The sequence below is a fragment of the Vombatus ursinus genome, unplaced genomic scaffold (genome assembly GCF_900497805.2).
Source record: "Vombatus ursinus unplaced genomic scaffold, bare-nosed wombat genome assembly UNPS02014768.1, whole genome shotgun sequence".
Classification (NCBI taxonomy): Eukaryota; Metazoa; Chordata; class Mammalia; order Diprotodontia; family Vombatidae; genus Vombatus; species Vombatus ursinus.
In genome coordinates, this window is record NW_020954546.1 from 24704850 (window position 1) to 24723398 (window position 18549).

Genomic DNA, 18549 nt, shown 5'->3' on the forward strand with positions numbered 1-18549 from the left:
CTTCTCCAGCCAAGACTGGAAGGTATGTAAGCCTCCCAGCTTCTTTCTTGCCCTGCAGTTAAGGTCACTCTCCAAGCACCTAGGAAGGCGTGGAGGTGGTTTTAAGCAGACAGTTACGAAGCTGTCTCAAACTCAGCCTGACGCTATTAGGCTCTCGATTCGCTGATTCGGTTTGAGGCCATGGACCTGGGTACACCTTTCACAGCATAGATGACAAGGCTGGACATCCTATCCAGAAGTGTACGCCCAATTCTGTCAATTCTCTAGGTGCTAGGGAATTGGGAAAACTGCAGGTGCTTTTTGGTTCCCTGAGGCTTACTTACTCCTTTCCCTCTACACCCCTCAATCCTCCTTCATGGAGGCTACAGGGAAAAGTTAGAACAGCTAAAAACATCTTAGCAGATTCTGAAAGTTTTGTGATCAATCATTAAGGAGTTTTGAAACACCTCTTACAACCCTGGTCACTCCCTTCTCCTACTTCCTTCCCTTGAGTCAAGAGGGTATCTGTTAATCCTTCTCTGGAGAAGAGAGTTTCACCCTCCCCCCTCCACCCCTTCTAAATTTGCCCTCTACAGCATGAGCCCCACTGGCAATGGCCTTGGGCCCTAGGGCAACCTTTGTCTGGAAGCATCACCCAGGTTCAGCACATCCTGCTCAAGGTAAAGAAGCTAGCCTCCGAACTGGGGTAAGCATGCTCTTTTAAAGTTGTGGTTTTAACTGTTACTGATGAGATGTTGATTCTCCGTGTAAAGTAATTTGGAAACGCATTTAACAAAATTGAAGTCATCTGATTGGTAATGGGTTTGTTTCAAGTTTCAAATTGGTAAACTTTTTGTATCAGCTATGTCAAGCAACTTTTCATAATTTGGTTACTGCTAAAATAATTTGTCTGGTTATTGTTTTAATGTGTAAACTTGCCAAAAAGCTTGTTTGGGTTTTGTCTTGCTGAGAATTTGCAAGTACATAGAAATAATCTCTAACGATTAGCTTTTTACATCAAGACAAATTTAAGTTTGAGATGTAAATCCTGGAAAAGGTTTTCCTAAGCTGTGATTAGTGAAACTTGCTGTTTGAAGTAAAAGCTCATAGGATTTTATTTTGAGTTGTCTGATGGATCATAATAATCCATCGATAATCAATCATCCACCATCTGAGAGAAATGCCACAAGCTACTTAGAGAGAATATGATACTGGTGGGAAGTCAGCATTGGGAAAAGCCGAGAGGACAATTTTAGCTTCAGTGTAAGATGGGACCCTCCTGGCTCAGTTTCCCCATTATGGTTCCTTTGAAAAGGAATGTTACCCACCTGGCTATTCCTGAGTCTGGCTATGAGATGGATTTGATACTGCATGATTGGAAAACTGAATTATCTGAATCTGAACAGAGCTAAGGATGTTTTATCCTGTCATATCTGGGCTCTGCAGTCTTTTCTGTCAGATTTGTGTCTTCCAGACTATAAGCCATTCACCTACAGTTGATAGCCAACAGTGGGTCCCAGCAAATGTCCCTCCAACATTCCCTGGACGCAGCCTGTGCTCGGTTACAGTCAACCTCCTCTTTAGGAACCCCTCGAGGCAGGTACAGCTCTATGCCCCTTACCAGCAGGAAGCAGTTTCAGAAGCCAAGACCTCTGCCTCTTACCCCAAAGGAATTGGAGCCCCATTTGTTTGAGGGGAGAATGATGAGGATGGGCTCTGGATCCCAAAAAGGAAAAACCCTGGACTTTCCCACATGGCTGAATCTCTGGAGTTCACCTGAAGCTATAATCCTATCAAGTGGCCTTCCTTAGCCCAATCTACCTCCAGATGGCCACTTCCCATGCTTAACTCTATCTAGACTCCATTCTCCCTTAGCCATGGCAGATGTTCTAACAAACCTTGTCTTTGACTGAAAAAAAAAATAGTTTTCTTTAGGAGCTAATAGTATGTTGTTGTTGAAGTGTGGAGTTATAACTCTGCATGGAGTATGGACAGTCATCAATCTGTACTCAAATTTGCACTATTGCAAAAGGGGTATATTATTCAGGTTGTTGTCATTCAGTCATTTCAGTGGTATCTGACTCTCCATGACTCCATCTGGGGTTTTCTTGGCAGAGATACTTGAGTGGTTTGCCATTTCCTTCTCCAGCTCATTTTACAGATGAGGAAACTGAGGCAAACAGTAGGGTTAAGTGACATGCCCAGGGTCTCACAGCTAGTATGTATCTGAGACGAGATTTGAATTCAGGAAGATAAGTCTTCCTGACTTTAAGTATGGTACTCTATCTGCACCACCTAGCTGCCCCAGGTACTCAGATACCATTTTTCTTTTCTTTCTTTCTTTCTTTTTTTTTTTTTTTTTTGTTACTGCTGGTCCTGTACCAGAAAACATTTTCTTCTATTGCTGCTTTTTAAATTTTGTTTAGTCACTTATTAAAAAAAAACCTGCTTATGGCACAATTTGCCTCAACTCCATTTCAAGTTGTATATTTATATATGTTTTCCAATAAAAAATAATTGCACATGTGTTTCAGTACTATTATGATCTAATTTTAAACTTACTTCTCCCATAGATACTGTGTGTATTTGTGGGTAGGAGTCGACCAGGTTTTTAGGAGAACATTTTGTGTTAACTGTCTCTACCATATTATCTAAGAGTAGTAGCTGTTCCTCCTCCTCCTCCTCCTATTTTGGGGTTTGGGGGGGTTAGATTTTTTCACATTCAAATTAGCTGATTAATTAATATTTCAAAAAGCTGGGGCATTTTTTTTTTTTGGGCAATTGGGGTTAAGTGACTTGCCCAGGGTCACACATCTAGTAAGTGTCAAGTGTTTGGTCTGAGGCCGAATTTGAACTCAGGTCTTCCTGATTTCAGGGCCCAGTGTTCTGTCCACTGCACCATTGAGCTGCCCCAGGCAATTTACTTTTTGTCCTGAGAAGTTTTCATCTATGATTTCTTGAAATATAGCCCTGAAAAAACAGGCTTTTAAAAAGCTCATTGTGTTTCAAATGGAGGTACTTGACTATGCCTTTAAACCCAAATCACTTTGGTTCTCATTGAATGGCCAATAATAGCCCCCAACTCAAGCTTTGGTGCCTCATTATTTATATTTTGATGGATTAGAATGAATGTAAATAGCAATTGTTTTCTGTTCTGGCCAGAAACTGAGGTTCTTTCCCACCCAGACTGCTATTTTTGTGATGATAAATTGGGCCATCTTTTGGTCTCAATTCTTACCTAGCCCTTAGTCATTGAATGGGCATTGCCACAGACAAACTGAGACCTGGGAGAGACCTTAATTTAGAAAGGACAGGGCCATCCACAGCATCCTGAGCCATTGCCAGTCATCTGGACTTCTGTCTCTGGAGGAGAAAGGGAGGCTGAAAACTTTGTGGAGCTCTCAAATCCAATTCACGCACAAGTCAAGACTGCAGCACAATGTCAATTTGATTTTTCTCAAACCCTGGGAGGTAGGTGTGGTTATCATCCCCATTTTAAAGTTGAGAAAACTGAGGCAGAGTTTAAGTAACTTGCTCAAGACCTTGTAGCTAGTAAATGGTTGAGGCTGGATTTGAACTCAGGGCTTCCTGACTCCAGGTCAAACACTCTACCTACTGAAACACCTAGGTGCCAATGGCTTCTAAGGTTTCTTCTACCTCTAAATTGATGATTCTATGACTTCAGGATTCTGAGAGGAAAGAGAATAGAGACTAATTCAGAGGCTATTACAATAGTCCAGTCAAGCAGTGATGAGGGCTCATGAACTAGCAGTTTGTGGGCATAGAGGGAAAGGTATCAATCACAGACATGTCGTAAAGATAGAATAAATAGGACTTGGCAACTTTTAGGCCATAGTGCAAGGGTGTGCTAGCTTAACAACCTGGCTCTCTGAACATTTAACAGTGGGCTCTCTGGAAGGCAGGTTACACTTTTAAGTTTAATCTGCATTATCAATAGTTCTGCTATCACTTTCTTGTGTCTAGACAATCAACAAAACAGCAAATCAAGCCCTGATTTGTAGTGTTTGCTGATCTCAGGTATAAATGATCACACTGAAAATTTAACAATGGGCTCTCTGAGAGCAAGTTCCAACTGGCTCTGACAACGAGAGAGACAAGTTGACAGAGATAAGAGACAGAGAGTCAGATGGAACGGGGACAGTGAGACAGAGAGAGGGGGAGAAAGAGAGGGAGAGAGAGAAGGAGAGAAGGGGAGACAGACAGGGAGAGGGAGAGAGAGGGAGGGAAAAAGAGGGAGGAGAGAAAGGGAAGGAGAGAGAGAGGGAGAGAGAGAAGGGGAAAGAGAGAAGGAGAGAAAAAGGGAGAGAGAGAAGGAAAGAGAGAGACACACAGAGAGAGACAGAGACACAGAGAGCTCAAGGATGACTCCCACATCACAAACTTATTTAACTGGAAGAATGGTAGGGCCCTTGACAAAAATGAGGAAGTTTGGAAGAGAGGTTTGGGTGAAAGACAATGAGCTCTGTTTTGAATATGTTGTTGGGTTTGAGAATTCAAGCAGTATTCTCCATCACTACCACCCTGTGTCAGTAGGTACTACAAGTACAAGGTGTCTCAAAAATCTCAGGGCAGTTTTCAGCTATTCAAGTGTTGACACACCCTGTACCACTATCCCCATTATTTGTAGGTGAGGAAACTGAGGCTCAGAGAAATTGTGACTTGCTCATGGCCACGTAGCTTGTAGGTGTCAGAGGCATCATTTGAACCTAGGTCTTATTGATTTCACGTCTCACACTCTTGCCACTACACCATGCTGACTACGTAATAAGAATTGACGTTTACATCACAACTTAAGGCTTGCAAAAGCCCTTTATGCACATTGTCATATAAGGGCCTCATCATGGCAGCCAGGTAGGTGCTACAGCTCTTAGTAAGTATCCTCATTTTTTCAGATGAAGGAACTTGGTTTCCAGAAGGTGAAGATACTTGCCCACAGTCTCACAGCTAGCCGATGTCAAAGGAGTCTTCCCGATTCCATTGACAACACCTTAACCAGCCTCATAATAGCTGTTGAAAGGTCCTGAAGTTTAAGAAGGAGAACTGTGAGTTTCCCCACAGTTCCAGGACAGCGGAGGTGAGATTGGCAAGATATTCCACTGGCACACGTCAACCCAAAGGAAATTGGGATCTCATTAATTGCCCATAGGGACTTATTTGACCTTTAAATTTCCATTCCTCTTCTCTGAAATTCTACTTCCTGGAGTCAGACTATTCTCACTGGAGAATTTGGACATTTGCCCAGGGACCTGGGAGGGAATCTGCATTTTTTTTTTATACTTTTCTGGGACTGGAGAAAGCAAATGCCTGCCACTCACCAAAAAAGTCTGTTTAGCCTGGCATCTGTGGATTTGTCCAGCTTACTTTGCGGAGGTCATTTTACCCTGATTTATTACACTGGCACCACTCATCCATGCCCTCCCTCTGTTACTTGATATATAATGGATCCATTATACTTATGCCATGTGTGGGGCGGTCCACCAGTGAGTGTGTCCCTCTGTCTTATCGCTGGTCTCGGCTAAAGTCCAACTTCCAAATCACTGAGTCTTGATGAGCCCTCTAGTGGCCAATCTCAAGGGTGACATCTGATGATATAACCTCTTCAAATAGCAGGTTCTCTCTGGTTTACCTGTAGCCCTACGTACCACTGAATAAAAGCAGACTCCTTGAGTTGGAAGGAACCTCAGATATTCCCTAGTCCAGACAATGAGGTAGTGCTGTGAATAGAATGTTGGACTAGGAGTCAGGAAGATCTGCTTTTGTGATCTCAGGTGAGTCCTTTAGCCTATCTCTGCCTCACTTTTCTTATCTGTAAAATGGGGCATCTAGGTGGCACAGTGGGATAGAGTGCTGGTCCTGGAGTCAGCAGGACCTGAGTTCAAATTCATCCTCAGACACTTACTAGTTGTGTGATCCTGGGCAGGTCACTTAACCCTATTTACCTCAGTTAATAAGCCAGAGAAGAAAATGACAAAGCACTTTAGTATCTCTGCCAAGAAGACCTCAGATGTGGTCACAAAGAGTTGGATATGACTGAAAACAACTCAAAAGCAACAACAAAAAATGGGGATAACAATAGTATCTCCCTTTGAGAGTTGCTATGGGGATCAAATGATGATAGTGCATGTAAAGTGCTTTGTAAACCTTAAAGCAATTATGTTGATGATGATGAGGATGATGATGGTAAAGGATCCTGAACTATATAAGCATTTTCACAATGTCTAGCATTGGGAGTAAAGACTTTTTCCTCTGCCCATTTAATCAATCAGTGAGCATTTATTAAGCACCTAATGTATGTCAAACTGGTGGTTCTGCGTGATCCTTAACCCCTTAGAGTGCCCAGATGATTTTGTATGACACTAAGTTTTAGAGTGCCAAAGCGCATTCATGAAGGGAGCTCCTCATTGGGTTTTCTCTTTTTTTAAGTCAAAGACTGAATACTTAATGGGTATCTTACAGTGAGATTGTGTATAGGTTGAACTAGATGGCTGCCAAAATCCCGTACTATTCTCAAACTGTGATTCTGAGATCTGGTTAAAAAAAAATATGCTAGGCGCTGTCCTGGGTGCTGGGGATACGAAAACGAAAATGAATCACTTCCTGCCCTCAAGGAGTTTACATTCTATCAAGGGAGACAACATACATATATAAAAATCTATATAAAAATAAATTTAAGATAACTTGAGGAGAAGGTACTAGCCATGGAGGGAGGAGGAGGTCAGGAAAGGTTCCATGTAAAAGGTAGTATTTGAGTTGAATTTTGAAGGAAATTAGGGATTCTAAGAGATGGAAGGGAGGAGGGCAGATGGCCCAGGCATGGGCAAAAACTGTTCAGAGGTATGTCCTTGCATTTGGTCCCTTCCCTCCACCCTCTTTCACACACTGAGGTGTAGGAAGTAAAACTCTACCTCCTGGAAAGTAGTGTCTTCATGGATAGTTGAGGTCCAGATGTTCCTTTTCCAGGGTGCCCCAAGACCAAAAGATTCCCAGAAGCCTAAGGGATTTTTGAAGATCTCTCTCTAGCCTTGGATGCTCTAGAATATGCTAGGAAAGGAAATGGAGAAAAGCATGTAACCAGCTGGGCATTATGGTCCCCTGCCATACTTTAGATTATGTGCCCATTCAGGTCTGACCCTTCAGTTTCTCCCCTTGAGTACAATTGAAAGGAGGTTTCTGAGTTATAACTAGAGTAGAATGAGGGTTTGGCCCCAGGGCACTATACATTTAGCAGGTGCTAGCAGGATTTTTAGGCCTTCAGCAGCATAGAAGGCTCTAAAGTCAGAGGAACTAAATTCAAATCCTACTCCTGATACTTACCTACCTGTGTGACAACTAGGCAGGTCACTTATCTTCCCTGGACCTCTGTTTTATCATCTGTAAAATCAAGAGGTTGAATTAGATGTCTTCACAGGTCCCTTCTACACTAGATCTATGATCCAGAAAAACTGAGCTTAAACATCTAAATAACACGAATAATTAGTTAAAACAGGAAGCTACCAAATGGTATGCTTCAGGTAAACTAGATTGCATCCCAGCCCTGCCTTGTTCCCCATCTTCCAAAGGGATCAGAGGGCCTATTTCATGTTGCTTACCACAGCAGTCAAAATTGCTAGTTACAGCTCTTGGAGATAAATATTGAAAGCAGCCAACGATGAAGTTTGCTGGGGATGTGGGAGAAACAATTGTTTTCAGTTTAAGGGAATGGGGCTTAGCAAGGGGTTTTAGGGAGGGGTCTTCATTCTAAAATGTGGGGAGTGCCAAGGAAGAAAAAGAAGATAAGACAGAAATATTTACAAAGCTCCAGAAAGAGTTTGATCTGTCCATTCGCATAGGAGAGACTCAGTGGATAAAAAATGTCAGTTGCCCAGATTTTAACATACATTTGGACAGATACCCCCAAAAAGCTTGGCCATCAGCATTTGGAATTGACAGTATGGCTGAACAGTAAACCAGGTTTAGAGTTCAACAGGAAGAGAAGAAAGGTCTGAATTACCTTTAGGAAACTTCAAAGTTCTGTACTGCCCTCCAACTTTTTGTGAAAGCAAAGGCCCATCTTTTTAGTATTAACATGCAGTGTTGCTAGGAGGCACACTGGAGTTGTGGAGGCCTGGAGTCAGGAAGACTCATCTTCCTGAGTTCAAATCTGGCCTCAGACGCTAGCTGTGTGACCCTGGGCAAGTCACTTAACCCTGTTTGCCTCAGTTTCTCATCTGTGAAATGAGCTAAAGAAGGAAATGGCAAACCTCTCCAATATCTTTGTTAAGAAAACCCCAAATGGGGTCACGAAGAGTCAGACATGACTGAAATGACTGAATAACAGCAAAAGTGTTGCAAAATCAATCAATCAATAAGCAGATAATAAGCACCTACTATGTGCTAGGCACTTCACCATATGGCAATGAGATATGGAATACAACTACCTCCGAAGAACTAAAGATGAGCATTAGGCAGAGGGAAAGGGTGAAGATGCCCAGTGGATGTGGGCTGGTTACAACAGATCACTCATGAAGAATTCCAGAGGAAAGGAGTAAACTATATCATCAAAGAATTCTATGATGGCAAGAGAAGAGGGACTGACTGGTCATGTGGCAAGAGTGAGGGAGGGATGACAGGTGGTCAGTTAGAGTGCTCCACTCGGACCCTCTCAATGGCAGGAGGAAGTAGAAAAGGCCTCCAGGATGTTGGGTGGGCATCCTTTAGGGACTTTATCTACAGAGTTGGAGGGTATTTCTCATAGATCCATTAGAGCCTAGCACAGTGCCCTGAACATACTAATGCTGATTGAATTCTGAATTCAGGCATTCTTTGGTTCTTGACCCCTTCCCTGACACAGTACCTGGCACACAGTAGGTGCTTAATGCTGGATGAGTCCAATGAAGCTTGCTACTCATCTCTTGACCAGAGGAAGGAAATACTTATTAATGCCTACTATTTTCCAGGCACTGTGCTAAATGCTTCACGAATATAATTGTCACAGTAACCCTGAGGTAGATGCTATTACAATCCTCATTTTTACAGCTGGGGAACTGAGGCAGAGAGTGGTGAAGTGAGCTGTCCAGGGTCACACAGCTGGGAAGTGTTAGAGGCTGGATTTGAACTTAGGTGTTCCTGACTCAATACACCAAGTCACCCAGCCGCTGCTATTCAATTGAAGCATTGAATCGATCCTGAATTTAGGCATTGTTCAGTTTTGAGCTTTGTATCCAGCTCCCAGGCTCAGTGCCTGCTTTCTCAGTACGTGTTTGTTGATTGATTGCTTGTGTGGAGGAGATAGCAGATTCTACTCTCTCTTCCCCATTTCATTTGTAACAGAGGGGTCTATGGTTCTTTAATCACGGAGTGATTTAGACTGGAAAGCTAAGGTATTGATCTGTAACAATCTCAACAGAGAGGCCACTCAGAAACACTGATCTCAGAACAAACTTTAGAAGTAGGTGTAGAGGGACCCTTTCCCCATATTTAAACTCTTGAGGACGACTTGTCTTGCTGGTTGCAAGCCCAGTGCTCTATGCACTATGGCGCCACCTAGTGGCCCTATCTTGTAACGGTGGCAGTTAGAATCTGGGTCATGCTTCCTAGACTCATCCCCCTTCTTCAGCCCCACTGCACATTTATCCCTCCTCACTCAATTAATTCTTGTTTCTTGACCCATGGAAGAAATAAGGATAGGTATAGAGACTGGTCCTAAGATTTTATTGATATGGGGAACTCCCAGATGAGGAAACTTACTCTGCCAATGCAGGCTGCCACCTTCTCTGAAATTTAGATTCTTAAAATGTTTGCTGGAATGCTAAGAGATTAAAGTAACTTGCACCTGCTTGGGCAGCTAGGTGGCACAGTGTAATTAGCATCAGACCTGGAGTCAGGAAGACCTGAGTTCAAATCCAGCCTCAGATACTTACTAGCTATGTAAGTCACTTAACTCTGTTTGCCTCATTTTTTTTTCATCTGTAAAATGAGCCGGAGAAGGAAATGGCAAACCATTCAAGTATCTTTGCCAAGAAAACCCCAAATGGGATCACGAAGAGTCAGACACGACTGAAAAGGACTGAACAACAACAAACTTGCCCTGGATCACACAGCCCATATGTGTCAGAATTGGAACTTGAACCCAGGTGTTCCTGGCTTTGAAGTCAACTCTCTGTCAGCTCCACCACACTGCCTCTCGTGGAAAACAAATGCAATCCTTGCCGAGGCTGGGTTAGCTCCCAGGTTGGGAATCGCCACTCTTGGTTGTGAGTTTTACATAAGACTTTGAAGTTTGCAAAACACTTTCCCTGGGTCGTCTCATGGAGTCTCACACACATCTTCTGAAGTAAATGTTATAGGTATTATTATCCCACATTTTATAGATGAGGAAGAGTAAGCCTTCCTTACTTGAGCCATTCATTCCCTTCTAGTTATCATCTCACATCTCCTTCTCCTTGAGAAGGCCATCTACAATCAATGTTTCCACTTCCTTTGCTCTTACTTGCTTCTTAGCTCTCAATAGTCCAGTTTATGACCTCATCCTTTAAACACAACTAGTTTTTTTCCAAAGTTACCTTCAATCTATTATTTGCCAAATCTAATGGTCTTTTCTCAGTCCTCATCCTTCTTGACTTCTCTGCCAGAGCCATCTTTATCCCAGATGTTCTTTTTTAAAATTACATTTATTTATTTTTAGTTTCCAACTTTCACTTCTATAAGATTTTGAGTTCTAAATTTTCTTCTCTTCCCTTTCCTCCCCCCCAAGATGGTGTGCAATTTGATATAGGCTATCCATATACATTCATATTAAACATATTTCCACATTAGTCATGTTGTGAAGAAGAATTAGAAACAAAGGGGAAAACCGTGAAAAAGAAGAGGAAACAGAGAAAGAGAGAGAGAGAGAGAGAGAGAGAGAGAGAAAGAGAGAGAGAAAGAGAGAGAATAGTGTGCTTTGATCTGCATTTAGACTCCATAGTTCTTTCTTGGATGTGGATAGCATTTTCCAACATGAGTTTTTTGGAGATGTCTTAGATCCTTGCATTGCTGAGAAGAGCTAAGTCTATCAAAGTTGGTTATCGCACAATGTTTCTGGTACTGTGTACAATGTCTTCCTGGTTCTGCTCACTTCACTCAGTATCACTTCACGTAAGTCTTTCCAGGTTTTTTTTTAAATCCTCCTGCTCATCATTTTTTATGGAACAATAGTATTTATTCCATTACATTCATATACCACAACTTATTCAGCCATTCCCCAATTGATGGGCATCCCCTCAATTTCCAATTCTTGATCACCACAAAAAGAGCTGCTATAAATATTTTTGTACATATGGGTCCTTTTCCCATTTTTATTATCTCTTTGTATCCCAAATGTTCTAACAGTTTACTTGTGCCTGACTTGTGGCAGAGCCTTCCAAACTCATATTGGAGAGATCAGCCACAAACAAACACACTGTACCCCGACTCCAACATCATGATGTCATGTGCCTCTTAGAAAATGAAGGATGGACAACAGAAAATAGACTGAAGGTGTTGATCACCCTCTTCTCCTGGATGCCCTGTTATCGCTAGCTCTTCAGAACATTACTCTCTCCTCCTACCTATCTTACCTCGGTCTCCTTTGCTGGATTTTCATCCAGCTCGTGCCCATGGTTAATGGGTGTTCCCCAGGGCTCTCTCCTGGGCCTTTTTTTCTTCTCCCTCTGTACTGTTTCACTTGGTGATCTCATCAGCTCTCGTCAATTCAGTTTCCATCTCTACGCTGATGATTCTCAAATCTACTCCAGCCCTAACTTCTCTGCTAATAGACATCTCAGACTGGATGCCTTGTAGACACTTTAAACTCAACACATTCAGAACTAGACTCATTCTCTTTCCTCCCAAACTCTCCCTTCCTCTTGACTTCTCTATTACTCTATTACTCAGAGACAAGAAAGGCTGAGTTCAGATACCACCTCAGGCACTTACTAGCTATGTGTTCCTTAGTAAGTCAATTAATGTCTCGGTGCCTCAGTTTTCTCATCTTAAAATGAGGGATTGCACTTGATGGTCTCTAAGGACCATCTCAATCTAGGGTCCTGTGAAACTGAAGCCTGTAATGCAGAGGCTCAAGGTACTAACATCCTCCCAAACACCCAGGCTCACAACCTAGGAGTCATCCTGAACTCCTCACTATTTCTCACCCTTCACTGTCCAAGCTGTTGCCAAGGCCTGTCAATTTTTCACCTTTGCATCATCTCTGGAATACCTTCTCCTTCTTTCCTCTGACATGGCCACCCCCTGGTACAGACCCTTAAAACTATTGCACTCTTCCTACCGTAGTCCATCTTCCTCACAGCTGTCAAAGTGATCTTCCTAAAGCTCAAATTTGACCATCTCACCTCCCCCATTTTCACCCCTACTCAATAAATTTCAGTGGCTCTCTATCAATTCCAGGATCAAATATACTATCTTCTGATTGCCCTTCAAAGACATTTATAACCTGCCCCCCCATCTTTCCAGGGTTCTTACATCTTGCACCCCCCCACCCCATCCTACAACTAACCCCCTTGTATGGTGATCCCAGCCTCCTTGGCTACACTCCAACTGCTGACTCCAGGCATTTTCTCTGGCTGTCCCTCATGTCTAGAGTATTCTCCCTCCTCACCTGTACCTCCTGGCCTCCCTGACCTCCTTCAAGTCCCAGCTAAAATCCCACCTTCTATAGGAAGCCTTTCCTGATTCCCCCTTGGTGCTATTTTTTGTTGTTTCCAATTTATCCCGTCTATAGCCTGTTTGTACATAGTTGTTTGCTTATTGTCTCTCTCATCAGACTGGGAGATCCTTGAGAGCAGAGGCTGTCTTTTGCCTTTCTGTGTATCCCTAGCACTTGGTACAGCGTCTGGTATATGGTAAGTTCTTAATAAATGTTCATTGACTAATTCCAAAGTCAATGCTTTTGCACTTGCCTTTGGACAGAGCTGACCTAGTTCACTTGAGTTTTTCTGTGGTTGTTTTTTTCCTCACTGGTGATACCACATTTTTTTAGGATTACTTGAAGTTCAGGGAGTCTGCCAAAGTTTTGACTGCAGTCTAAGTTAATCTTGCCTGACTAGCTCAGTAGAATTTTTAGATGAACTCAGGTATAGCGGAAGGAACACTGGCCCCATTCAGAGGGCTTGGGTTCAAATTCCAGGCCTGCCACTTACTTCCTGGGTGACCTTGGGTAACCCCCTTGAATCTTCTGCATTACAGGCTTCAGTTTCACAGGACCCTAGATTGAGATGGTCCTTAGAGACCATCAAGTCCAGTCCCTCATTTTAAGATGAGAAAACTGAGGCACCGAGACATTAATTGACTTACTAAGGAATATATAGCTAGCAAGTGCCTGAGGTAGTATTTGAACTCAGCTTTTCTTGTCTCTGAGTCCAGTCCTTTATTTGCTACCCTGCCCTGCCTCTGTAAAATACTACATGCATCACTTTGGGCAAGTCATTTCTCTTCTATAGGACTTAGTTTCCACATCTGTAAAATGAGGGGGTTGGACAAGATAGTCTTTCAGGACTCTCCTGGCTATCAACCTATGCTCCCTTGATTTCTGCTGACTAAAGTATGACCACGTAGTTGATGGTTTTGTGGGACGGGCAGCATGTTTTTGCCAAAGGTCGGCCTAAGTATGGTAAATTCCCACCTAGTTACACATAAAAAATGACAGATTTAATTATACCTCCCTGAAGATGTCTTTCTGGAATCGAATCTGTCTTCTCTCAGACATCCATAAAAGGAAACAGACTTTGACCCCAATTTCCCTTATTCATTTGACACCACTACCATAAAAATATTGAGAAGCAGCCATATAAATCAGAGCAGCGAAAAAGTTCATCTTATTTCATAGGAGAAGCTGTTTTCAAAGGGAGTCAGCTTACTGAAGTTTATCAAGGTAAGAAGTGAGGCTTTGAATTATGCAGAACGAAGAAGGATGGAAATACCGGGAGAAACGAGGGATGACGTTGCGGGAACGGGAAGCTCTCCCCTGGAGTGGCAGTCTTTGGGTGGGGGTTCAGAATGTGAGGATGGTACGCGCAGAGACTTTCTGATCTAACTGAGGATGTCACCACTGTGGAAATTTCTCCCACTGATAAAGCTCTGTCTTTGCTTTAAAGTCCTAGACAATTGTGTTGGGCCCAGATAGGGAAAAGTCTTGCCCAGGGTTTCACATAGATAGTAAGAGACAAGGGTAGGTCTTCTTGAATTTAAGGTGGTTCATCTATCTTCTGCACTAGGCTGCCTCCTAGTGAGCAGCTCTATCTACCCTGGTTCTACCACCTGTGTGATGCTGGGGAAATCACTTAAATCTCTCTGAGCCTCAGTTTCCCCACATGTAAGATGAGAGGTTTGGATTACATGGCCTCTGAGGTGTCTTCTAACTCTAGAGCTACGGTCCTGTGACTAAAGTAAGGGCTCCCCAGAGTCCCATAATTATTCATTTAGTACAACTTCTATATGCATAACATAGTATTTATCAGGTCCTGGAAGAACAAAGAAGTCATAGTCTGGACAACCGCTTTGGAAGAGCAGATGATCCTGCTGATTATAACGTACGTGGACATATAGAATACTTACAGTCCAATTGCCAAGCAATGAATGAACAAGTACAGTTATATAGAGAAGCAGTGAAGGATAGTGGTAAGAATGTTGGGCATGGAGTTGGGGAGACCTGAGTTCGAGTTATACCTCAGGCAAATACAAGTTGGGTGATCTTGGGCAAGTAATTTTACCTCTCTGAGGCTCAGTTTTCTCATCTGCAAAATGGAGAGAGTGATACCTGTTGCACTGAGGCTCAACTGAAGTAAAATATGTAAAGTCCTTTGCAAACTTTATAGAAAGCTATATATAATACATATATATGCATGTATCATTATATATCACATGTTTGTTATTGTTATTGAGTCACTTCAGTTATATTCAACTCTTCACGACTCCATTTGGGGTTTTCTTGGCAAAGATGCTTTAGTGGTTTGTCATTTTCTTCTCCAGCTCATTTTATAGTTGAGGAAACTGAGGCAAACAGAATTAAATGACTTGCCCAGGGTCACACAGCTAGTAAGTGTCTGAGGCCAGATTTGAACTCATGAAGATGATTCTTCCTGATTATAAGCTCAGTGATCTATCCAGTGTGGCATCTATATGATAGGAACTAGATCTATGATTTCATTGGTATAAGGAACTCTCTGGTTGGGGAAGCTCTCTTTACCTATGGAAGTAAGCACCTTCTCTGCTACTTATAGTCTGAGAGAGTTGCTTAGAGCATTGAGAAGATGAGTGACTTGCCCAGGGTCCCACAGTATGTCATAGGTGGGACTTAACCCAGTTCTTGGCCCCAAAGTCCAGTTTCTATCCATTCTCTATCCACCATGCTACAATAACTTTCAAAGGTTTGTGTGTGTGTGTGTGTGTGCATGTATTATGCATGTATGTATACATATACCCTTTCATTTGTGTGTAGATATATACACATATTTCCATATCTATATCTTTATATAGAATATATATTTGTGTGTGTGTGAGAGAGAGAGAGACGGAGATAGAAGGACAGAGAGAGAGAGGAGAGAGAGAGAGAGAAAGAGAGACAGAGACAGACAGATATAGAGACAGAGAGATAGAGGAACAGAGAGAGACAGAGAAAGAGAGAGACAGAGACAGAGACACAGAGAGAGAGAGAGAGAGATTATGAGGGAACTCTATTCCACTGCATGTTGGTGCCTCCTCTGTAATTTATAGTCTTTAAAGTTCGCTGCAGGCACCGAGAGTTTAAGTGACTTGCTTAGGCTCACACAGTCAGCATTTGGCATAGGTATAGTTTGAACTCAGGACTTCCTGACTCCAAGTCTGACTCTTTATCCACTATACTAGGGTTCTCTCTCTCTCTCTCTCTCTCTCTCTCTCTCTCTCTCTTTCTCTCTCTCTCTCCCCTCCCCTCTTCATCTCACTGTCTCTTTCTCTTCTCTCTTTCACCCGCTCTCATCTCTCTTCTTTATTTCTTTCTATACACACACAAATATATACATATATATGTGTATGTTTCTGTGTATGTGTGTATGTATACACATACATACATATACAAACTGGACCTATGATTTCAAGTTCCCTGAGAGGGAATTGCCTCTTCTGATGTGGACTGGGTTCCTGGCATGGAATTTATAGCCTTAGAGAGCTGCCTGGAGCACTGAGAAGGGACGTGACTTCCCCAGAGTCACACTGCCAAGGTATGTCAGAGGGGCAGCTTGAACCCAGGTCTTTCTGGCTCTAAGGTCAGCTCTCATCTCCACCCATTAGGCCATGCTGCTTCCCCTATTTTTACATGAGAGGTAGTGTGGCACAATGGATAGAGAACTAGCCTCCAACCTGGTAAGACAGGTTGTCAAGCCCCACCTCTGGCACCTACCAGCTACATGACCCTGGGCAAGTCACTGCACATCCCCCTGCTCTAGAAATTAGTGTAGATTATAGATTGGAGAGGTGCTGACCTACATGAGTAGAGGGAGTTTCCTTCTCTGGGAGTTTCCTTCACCAATGGAATTACAGTCCAATCCCTATCCCATATGTGTGTTTACATACACCTACATGTATATTTAACTATCTCTTGATGTCTTAACGTGGTATGGAGGTGACCCTGTCTTCTTAAAGGCTCTTGCAGCAGCACATGAGATTTGTCAGGTACTACCAAGCTGTAAAAGCCTCATATAGAGGACCCATGACAAACTGTGTTTGCCGTCTATCCCAGGAAGACCTGCCTACCCAAGTTCAGTGAGGCTCACGCACAGTTTGGGCAGGGGTGATTAATTTTTCAGCCATGAAAAAAACTATTGTGTCATAGAAGAGTTTTAACCTGCACTGGTGAAGAGAGGACCCACAGTAGTGAATAGTGCCTAAAGTACTCAAAGTTTAATATGTGTGTTTCTCAAAATTGTAAATAATATGCTTAATGATAAGGAGTAGACTAGTATCAATCAGGAAAGGCTGCTTGGAGGAGGTGAATATTAAGATAGGCCTTAAAGGGAAAGATGTAACTGATTTTTATGGGGATGGGACATTTCAGGTGATGGGAAAGGGCAGAATCCTAACTTGGAATTCTGATGCCTAGGACTATTTCTGTAGTGGGGGGAGGAGAAGAAGCAATGGAGGTCAGAGCATGGAGAAGACAGCCCGCCTTGGTCAAGTGCAGTTATACCAAGCAATCCCTGGGGATGGGAAGATAGAGATAGCAGGTAGATGGATGCAGGGATGGGCTGAGGGAGGAGAGGGACCTTTGTGCTAGAAGCCAGGCCCTGGGTGAGCAGAGGGTGGCATGGGGTTATCCTTGGGGCCCTAGAAGGCATAGGGCTTGCAGAAGAAAGCAAGGCAGAAGAAAAGTGAACCATAGGATCACCATAAGGATGTTAGTACCTTGGGGTTCTACTCACATCACACTAGGTATGGCTCCAGATGGGGATGGAGGTGGGGTGGATAGAGAGAAAAGCATACATAAAGAGAGGCATGGAGACAGGAGCAAGGGGACTTTGTCATAGTCTTAGCATTTCAGAGCTGGAAAAGACTTTAGTGTTCAACTAGTCCATCTTACAGATGAAAAAACTGAGGTCCAAAGAGAGGGAAGTGACTTGTACAAGGGATAATAAAGAAAATATCTTGGTTGGAATAGAGAGGCCATGTTGAAATTGCCTCTATTCCAAGGCACCAGAAGCTGAGTTGAGGATTTTGGGGAAATCACAGAGATATCTTTTTTGTTTTGTTTTTTGTTTTTGCGAGGCAATGGGTTAAATGACTTGCCCAGGGTCACACAGCTAGTGTCAAGTGTCTGGTCTGAGACCAGATTTGAACTCAGGTCTTCCTGACTCCATGGCTGGTGCTCTATCCACTGTGCCACCTAGCTGCCCCTGAGACATCCTCTTCTAACAAAGCCCCTTTCACAAAGAAGATCTAAAAAAGGAGTTTACTGGATCAACATGATGATTGCTCAGACCAGAGTTATAACTTACAAGTTTTACAGCAGGAACAGCACAAACCAGGAAGGGACAACACCAAAAAAGTTACTCCTCCTCTCCCTCCAAATTCCCAATGCTATTCCCAACTCCCCTTACCTTTGCACTGGGTAGAGACTTAAAGACATCAGAAGAACATAGACGAGAGAGAGAATGGAGCAGCAGAAGAAAGGTAGAGCTTGACTAGGAAGAAACTCATATCTGTAGCTTCCTACTTTAATTCTTTTTGCTAACTAGGTGCTATATTCCTTTATTTCTCTGCCATTGAAGGATGGAAAATGCTTTTAGCATTTGGAATCTTATTTAGGGCAGATTTTCAATTACTATCTGTGTGACCTTGGGTAACTCATTAACCTCTCTGGACCTCAGTTTTCTCACCTATAAAATGGGGGATTGGACTAAGGTCTCTCTAAATCTATTATCTCCATTTCCCACGTGAGAATGAAAAAGGATGCCATATTATTTCTCTATGTGTGCATTATTTCTCCATAGCTAAAAATTATATTCTGATTTTTTTTCTACAGTGAAGAATGTATTTGTTTCTATTTTCCCACACTTGTCATAT